This window comes from Ixodes scapularis, unplaced genomic scaffold (genome assembly GCF_016920785.2).
Source record: "Ixodes scapularis isolate PalLabHiFi unplaced genomic scaffold, ASM1692078v2 PGA_scaffold13__105_contigs__length_92229423, whole genome shotgun sequence".
Classification (NCBI taxonomy): Eukaryota; Metazoa; Arthropoda; class Arachnida; order Ixodida; family Ixodidae; genus Ixodes; species Ixodes scapularis.
Window position 1 is genome coordinate 44474685 of NW_024609839.1, and position 8173 is coordinate 44482857.

Sequence of the window (8173 nt, forward strand, 5' to 3'; positions counted from 1 at the left end):
TGCTAACTTTGTCCTCGCGTTCACGTTTCGAGAAAATAATGAATGGATTTCGGTGATACTTCCCTAAAAAAGTCATTTTAAGACATAAATTGGTTGTAACAACCATAATATAGGCACAAAAACACGCAAAAAAAAAAACAAAAAAAACTTTGTCCTAACGCGCACTTTGAGGGGGCGCTATACATCGTTTCAGCTTCGGTCCGAGCGCGGCCGATGTTATGAGCAGAAGGACCAATCAAACAGCGAAAGAGGCACAGCGTCATGGCGGACTTTCTGCAGTTGATAGGACCAGCCGGTATTCGCCGTTTCTCTGTGCGTGCTCCACTGCCGGCTAGTTCTGTATAGCGCAGAGAGCACGCCATGACGCTGCGCTTTTTGCGCTGTATGATTGGCCCTTTGGCTCATAACATAGGCGGCCGCGCTCGGACCTAAGCTGAAACGAAGTATAGTTAAATATTGTCACTCGGAGAAGAACCCATCTCCACTTGCCGCGGCACTGTCTCTCAATTTCAAAACTGCGTGCGACATTTTTTTTTTTTTTTTGGGGGGGGGGGGGGGTTGCCAAATGAAGGTGTGCTTATTGCAGATGTATATGAAGGACCCCTACAAGCGGCACGTTTCAGTACGATATGACTGTACCGTGCCAAGAAGTGTTCGGGAAATCGTGGGTCTGGCAGGCGTGCGCTCTGACCTATAACTTATGTATTACATGTATGTCATTGCCATAAACTTAAACACAATCGTATCCGATCCCATTAATCTATATTTTTGCACATTTATACTGAAGCGAATGAAGCAGAGCATGGCGTCATTATTAACCAAATGTGGACACGTTGCATGATTGGATTGAACAACCGTCCATTTTTTGGAAAGTGTAGGATTTTCTTGTAGAATGCATGTTCGCGAAAATAATCGTTCGTTTTCCATACACTACAAAAGCGCGCAAAAACAAAAAAAATTGTGATGAGGTGTATGATATTATCCGATGTGACTTCATTGATATCGGAGGAAGAAGGCTCGTGCAAATAGTGCCCACCGTGTCATATGACTAGCACAGAGACTGCGGCATGTTCATAGAACAATTGTGGTAGCGACGTGAATCCCGCATTGTAGAGGGATGTCTATTGGCGACTCCAGCGAACTATAGAGGGCGCACTGCTCAGGCAAAATGGCGGACGAAAGGAGGTCGTTTTTGTCATTCAGCACGCGGACCAGCACAAATTCCTGCACTGCAGCGTAAAATCAGTGTTACATATGAAATAAAAGCGATTTTTCGACGGTAGAAACCTTCTCCAGGTCAGTGCGTAGGAATGACACTGTGGAATCATAAAAATATTTACTGGAAACGCTGTTAGTCTTTTCTTCATCAGTACCATTGCCTGACCTAAAATACAGGTGAAAGTAAACACTGCTTATTAAAACAAGGCAAGTCCTACAGTTCTATAAAACTATTGCAACACAATGCATGCATAATTCGTCTAAAACATATAACCTCAGATGTATTTTTACCTAACTTCTTTACGTCATTAATTGATGAAATATACCGTTCGTTAACTTCGCCTTGTATTTAAAACAATAAGCTTAAAATACATAGGTAAAAAAACGCGTAGTTAACTGACAAAGATTTGTTTTTTAAGTCCTATGTGGCGGGAGTGCTTTTTATTATAAAAGAAAAATTATATCCTATAGCCAGTGCAGATTAAGAACCCAATACAGTCCAGCGCGCGCTTTCTGTCCTTGATAACACTTCGCTGCCTACGCAGCCAAAACCCCTTGGAAGGCATCCAGCGCGTGCAGGAGGTTCTGGGTTCTCAAACCTTTACCCCCTTTAGTTACTTTTATTATCAAAGAACTTTCCTTTCAGGTGGTTTAGATAACAGCGAGCCACCAAGTAAGTCAACATGAGCGCGACAGCAAAAACCCCTCCCTGCGTGCAGACGATTGACGGCGTCCCTCGGTCTCCTCTGAAGCCTTGAAGTTCGAACCAACTGCCAACGACGTCATCCTTGTGACCCGCCGGAAATCGGGAACGTACTAGGTCAAACAGATTGTCCTTCTGCTTCTGAACAAAAAGTCGGTCTACCGATGACTTTGTAGACCTCGCAAGACAAGTTCCTTCCATCACTTTGTTGGGAGCGACAGTTTCAGATCAGTCACCGAGATTGCTCCATACGCACTTTTCCTTCCGAGAGCTCAACTACTCCGGAGATGTCAAGTACATCTACGTCGCCCGCAATCCCTGGGACAAATGCTTGTCCTTCTACCACCACGTCAAGACACGACCCCATTATGGATTTCAAGATGGTACTTTTGAAGAATTAGCCGAAGCGTTCATCAACGGCAGAGCTGGCAATGGGGATCACTTGGATCACGTGTTATCCGGGTATGCCCTGCGACACGAAGCCAACGTCCTCTTTCTGACCTACGAAGAGCTGAAGGAAGACACAGCAGGCTCCGTACTTAAGATAGCCAAGCTCCTCGGCGATCCCTACGCCTCCGTGTTTGACCAAGACCCAGGACTGATGGAGACGGTCCTCGCCAAGAGCAGCGTCAAATTCACGAGGAGGACGTTCCAGGTGAGCTACGAACTCCGCGCGATTCACAAGGATCGACCCCTGAACCAACAGGCTAAGGAAGATTGGAAAAATCTACGAAACGAAACCACAGGATTGGGTTTTGTGCGAAACGGAACAACAGGTGACTGGCGAGGACATTTCTCATTCCAACTGCTAGAGCGGATGCAAACTTGGATCGACTGCAAGACTCGAGGCTCAGACGTCATGCGCCTTTGGGAGCGCGAAGTCGCGGCAACAAAAGTGGCGCAAGCTACTGCATTCGGCTGATGAGTGAAGGTTAAACAATTAGTACCGTCAGTCAGAGACGCCATCAAAACTATTAGAACGCTTGTTTCAACGGAGTATCGCTGGTGTTTCGTGGGAGGTTCTACGGGCTTATCGCTACACCGGCCACATTGTGAATACACTAGAAACCCAAGGGAATGTAGCACATTTGAAACAACACCGTTTTCTAATTTACGGGTTTGTCGATAAATAATAAAACGCTAGACAGCAATGTGCAGAAGAATGAAAAGGATGAGTCATGATGGCCAGCGCGGTAAAAAAGCGCAGCTGTTCACCTTAGACTTGGTCCGGCAAGGAAATATACTTCCCCTTGGTGTTTTCAGATAGGCTGCATTCGTAAATCGAATATGGCGGTGTACAGAGTGTAGCTAGTGCAAGTGGTGCAGCTAAATCGAATGCAGCAAATATGAAACTTCTGGGATAGGCGCTCACCTCTAATTGTAAACAAATGTTTGCCAAAAAAAAAGAAAAATCGGTATTGCTGGCTTTAATGACGAAGTGAAAGACGAATTACCTTCAACACCATACTCCGTGCACCCCTAAGCTGAGGCTGCGGTGGAAGCTACGTCCTCGTTAGACCAGTCATATGCCTCTCTTTCGCCACGTTATCACGCTCCCGGCCAGAGCCACGCGCAGAGAGCCGGGTCAGATGGTAAGAGGGAGGCGGCTGATTGGTTGGGCGGGCACCTAGCTCCCACCGTAGTCTCGCCTCAAGAGTGAACACAGTAAGCGGAATAACTTTCTGTGGAAATAAAACGAAATCTCTCTCGTGCGTCATCTCCCGAGTAGTTTCTTACAAATTAGGTTAGACCCTGGTGCTGTCCGGGGTGCGGATGGTGATCCTGCAATCCAACGTTCAAAATACCAACCTTCACGTCGCGTAGTCGGAGACGCTGCACGCCGGCTGTTGAAACAGGCACCGCAAAGCATGTTACAGGACGGCACCTCTCGATCGCTCCGGCCCATGGGAATTTTTCGGGGGCTGTACGAAACTCTGTTAGAAATTTTCCCTTCAAAACTACTATCCACCTCTCTGCTGTCGATTTGTCTTTTCCTGACCACCCCGTAGCATTTTGACGCTTTTTAATAATAATGAACTTGCGAAGAACGAGTATATGTACGCCCCATTTATCTCAACCGCGTTAGCGTCAATTTGACCATATTTATCGACTTATAACTTCAAAGCCACATAAATATTACATTATATTTTTGCAGACTCTCAAACGCAGCTAAACGATTTGCAGACGTCTCAAACGCAGCTAAACGATTTATTCCTTCCCGCGTCCTTACATACACACAGCACAAGGTCACCAACCACAGAAATTGCACTTTACTAAGACATAATGCACCAAGACACACAAAGGAACTACCAGAAGAGGACCAAAGGAATGCCCCTTAACCAACCTAACCTTACAAAAAGATAACACCCAGGACAAACCTTCCCAACTATAACAAACCCTCCACTTAAAATGAGTTGACGTTTTGTGGATCATTTGACACTATACCCGCGAACAACATTGATCCTGAAGAGACGTCTGAAACGTAGGTCAGAGATTTATTCAGTCCCACTTCCTTATATACACACAGCCACAAGGTCACCAACCTCTTTCCTCTTTAGCAGAGCGGACGCTGGAGAGGAAGTCGTCTCCTCTCCAGTGTTCGTGCTGCTAAAGTAAAAAATGGTGGGAGGAGCTTTCACTCGTTCTTGACCTGTCACCGACTGTAGACACAAAAAGGACCTGCAAGAACAGGATAAAGGGATGCCCAATCACCTAACAAAAAGATAACAGCCAGAACAAAGCTTCCCAACTTAGGCGAACCCTCCAGTTTTATAAAAAGAAATGTACATGTTTTGTGGAACATCTGACACTACACCCGCGAACAACAGTGACCCGCGAACATTTCATTTTATGCATTCACTTCAAGGGCGTTTCTGAGGACGCATTACATAAGGGGGGTAGGCCGTGCGTACATTCGTAACATAATCACACACATTTCTCCAATCACAGTCATTGTATATCGAAACAATCGCAATCAGCAAAACACAGTTTACAAAAGAAAAGTGACATCGTACACACAGAGTAGCAACTTTCAACTCGAAGTAATTATGTATAAAACAATAATTTCAATAAGGTGAAACAGGAAATAACTATAAAAGCAAGACATAAGCACGTAGTACGTGTACTATTCATACCATAGGCGCTCGCACATTGTTTTAAATTCAACGGGGTTTGTGTTGGTAACCATATCGTCTGGCAAGTTGTTCCATTCTGTAATCGATAATATTAAGGATGAAAACAGAAAGGAATTTGTGTGTGACAAGTATTGTTGTATCTTAGCAGTATTATTGGTTCGAGAAGAAATAAAATATAATGTGCGGAATGACAATAAGTGTTTTTAAAGCACGAGTTACTGTAGTATAAGTCAGTAAAGAAACATATTCGGTTAATTTTGCGCCGGGCTGACGATGAAGTGGGACGCAAATTTGTTCTTAAAATTGATATGAACCCGGCTGCTTTACTTTGGACAGATTCTAGTTTAGAAGAAAGATAATTTTGATGTGAATGCCATAGGACAATTGAATAGTCTGGTTTTGGAAGAACTTTTATACGCTAGCAGTTTTATTGAAGTGGGGGCCAGGTGTAGGGTGCGCCTTAGGAAACCCAGAGGTTTTAATGAGTTGGTAACTAAGTTGTCGGTATGTTTGGTTGCGTGATAATGTTTCAAGAGATGTGGATTCCCAAGTATTTGTATAGTGAAACACATTGAAGTTGCTGCACACGTAATGCATATTGGCTGGAGAATTAGTTCGAATTCTTAGTAACGGACAGTTGTTTACATTTGTCGGGTTTAACTATCATCTGTCATTCTGAGCACCAGGAAGATATAGCGTCAAGGTCATTTTGGAGGATGTAATAGTCCTTTCGTGTCTAAGGTTTTCCTATAAATAACGCAATCATCTGCAAATAGGCGAATAGTTGAGGTAATAGCAGAGGGAAGATCTTTAATATAAATGAGAAAAAGAAGGGGTCCGAGAACGCTTCCTTGGGGGACGCCTGAAGATACTGGGACTGAGTTAGATGAAGAACCATCCACCGAGACTGACTGTTGTCTGTCTGTTAGAAACGAGGCGATTAATTTTATTACTACAGGGTTAATCTGGAGGAGAGAACGTTTTAGGAGTAGTCGTTGGTGGGGGACCGTATCGAATGCTTTGGCAAAGTTTATAAATATAACCTCTGTTTGTATTGAGGAAGTACTATTAAGATGCAGATCCGTGACAAACTCAAAGAGTTGTCTGTACAGGAGTGGCCTTTTCCATAAAACCGTGCCGGTTGGAGAAAAAATGCGTTGGTCCAGGTGTGAGATAATATTAGAATAAATACGTGTTCTATGAGCTTACACGGTACAGACACTTGTGGGCGAGATAGGTCTGTAGTTTGATGAATGTTATTTGTTGCCCGACTTGAAAATCGGTTAAACTCGGGCGAATCGCCAGTTAGCTGGTATATCAGCAGAATTTAGACTTTGTTGGAAAAGAGCGCTGAGTATTTTTTGACGCTCAGTGCTGTGTCGGTTTTCGTAGTTATTAGACTCGCTATTAGAAGTGCTGTCCTGTGTCATTTTCGCTGTTAGAAGAGCGTTTTTAGATTGACTTGTGGATTATTTCCGGGATGAAGGAGATTGAAGGCACTCATATTTCCTGATAACATGGTAAACATCCACCAGCTCACCTGTACTTTAATTGTTTTTACTTTATTTGAAGGCATTTATATCTCGACTTTTTACTTTTTGCCTAAAATTAAGTTTAGTTTTGTCCAAATAATCAGACTCGCATTTAAATTGCAAACCGTATTAAAAAAAATAAGCAGTTTAGCCCGCCTAAGTAAATTCGTCATCGGATCACGACGGACGGCGGAGAAAAGCTCACCGGAGAAAAGCTCACCGGAGAAAAGCCGCAGATGCGGAGGAAAGCTCACCGACCCTTGAGCGGCTGCAAAGAAAAGCTCGCCGTTTTTTGTTGTTGTTGTTCTTAGCTTAGCGGATTGTGCGTCACATGTGGCAAATTAATGCAATTATAATTCGTCCCTCCTTTAAAAAGATTTGTCCTCTTTTTTGTAACATTCTTGAAGTGTACTGGGCATATTTACTAATTTGTCAAAAATTAGTAATCACCCATCCTCTAGTTAAATGACACCGCAAATATAAAATCAGAACATGGGGCACCCGTAAAAGAGACAATTTATTGACAGCTTGACAGTGCGCCGTCGGTAGCTCTGTCAGATAAAAAGGTTTGTTTTTGCAAGCTAATACGAATAACGGTGTGTGAACTGTTTCAGCCCCGAAGATTGTGTGGTGCCTGATTGATAAGTAGGTGTTTGTTGATGTAATCAGAATCGGCTACGCTATTTTCTTTCTGGTTTTCTTTTTTTTTTTTTACTAATGAAGCTTTAGTTGCAAGAACAGCGTCGTCCTGTCGCGTTTGTTGTCTTCACTCCGTCTTCGTTGTTTGAGTGGTTTTCATCATGGTGTAACGTTTACCAACTTACCCAATTCGCTATTTTACAGAAGACTAGTTCATAGTCACACCACAAGTCACATGTAACGACGGTGAAACTGTGCAGCTCCTCCGCTGCGTGCGAACGAAACTGGTCGAAGTTCAGCGGTGTCCACACCAAAAGTAAGAACCCACTTAAAGGACACAGAGTGAAGAAGTTGGTGTTCGTTCGCTCCGATCTCGAGCTCAGGAGCCGTGATCTGAAATGCAACGACGGAGATGACTCAAGCATAAATTCAGAGTAGTCATAACTAACACACTGCTTTAGAACATCCATCTTAATTTATAGAAAAAATCTAGTCAGAGCGTGCATGTCTACCTTGCCCAATGTTGGTTTTAAGTTTGGTCCTGTCCTCTTTAATGCAGAACTAGTTGTACCCTAGAAAAAAAAAGGGGTCATGACAAAATACATCAATGTCGTTAAACTTCGCTGCCCTTTGAATACTATTTTTAACCTGTCATTACAACATGGCACTACCTTCATGATAGTACAGACAGCAATTTCTTTCTTCCATGGTTGACATGCGACTATATTTCGTCAATCTGCTGTTATGTTACTTAAAGCTATGTTAATGTTGTTGTGTGGAGACATGGCTATGAGTTAAGAGTTTCATATATATTGATTTATTGTCCGAAAAACAAGCCATAGATAAAAACACGGCTTCATCACATGCGAACACACTACATCAACAAACTTCGGAGGGCACAGTAATTTCTCCTCTGAATAAAGCGTTCACCAAAGTCTTAAATATTT

The 8173-nt window shown here is 43.3% G+C and overlaps 1 pseudogene; it reads left to right on the top strand.

Annotated features, from left to right (window-relative positions):
- Positions 1-629: 629 nt before the first annotated feature.
- LOC8044111 lies at positions 630-2843 on the top strand (annotated as a pseudogene).
- The last annotated feature ends 5330 nt before the right edge of the window (positions 2844-8173 follow it).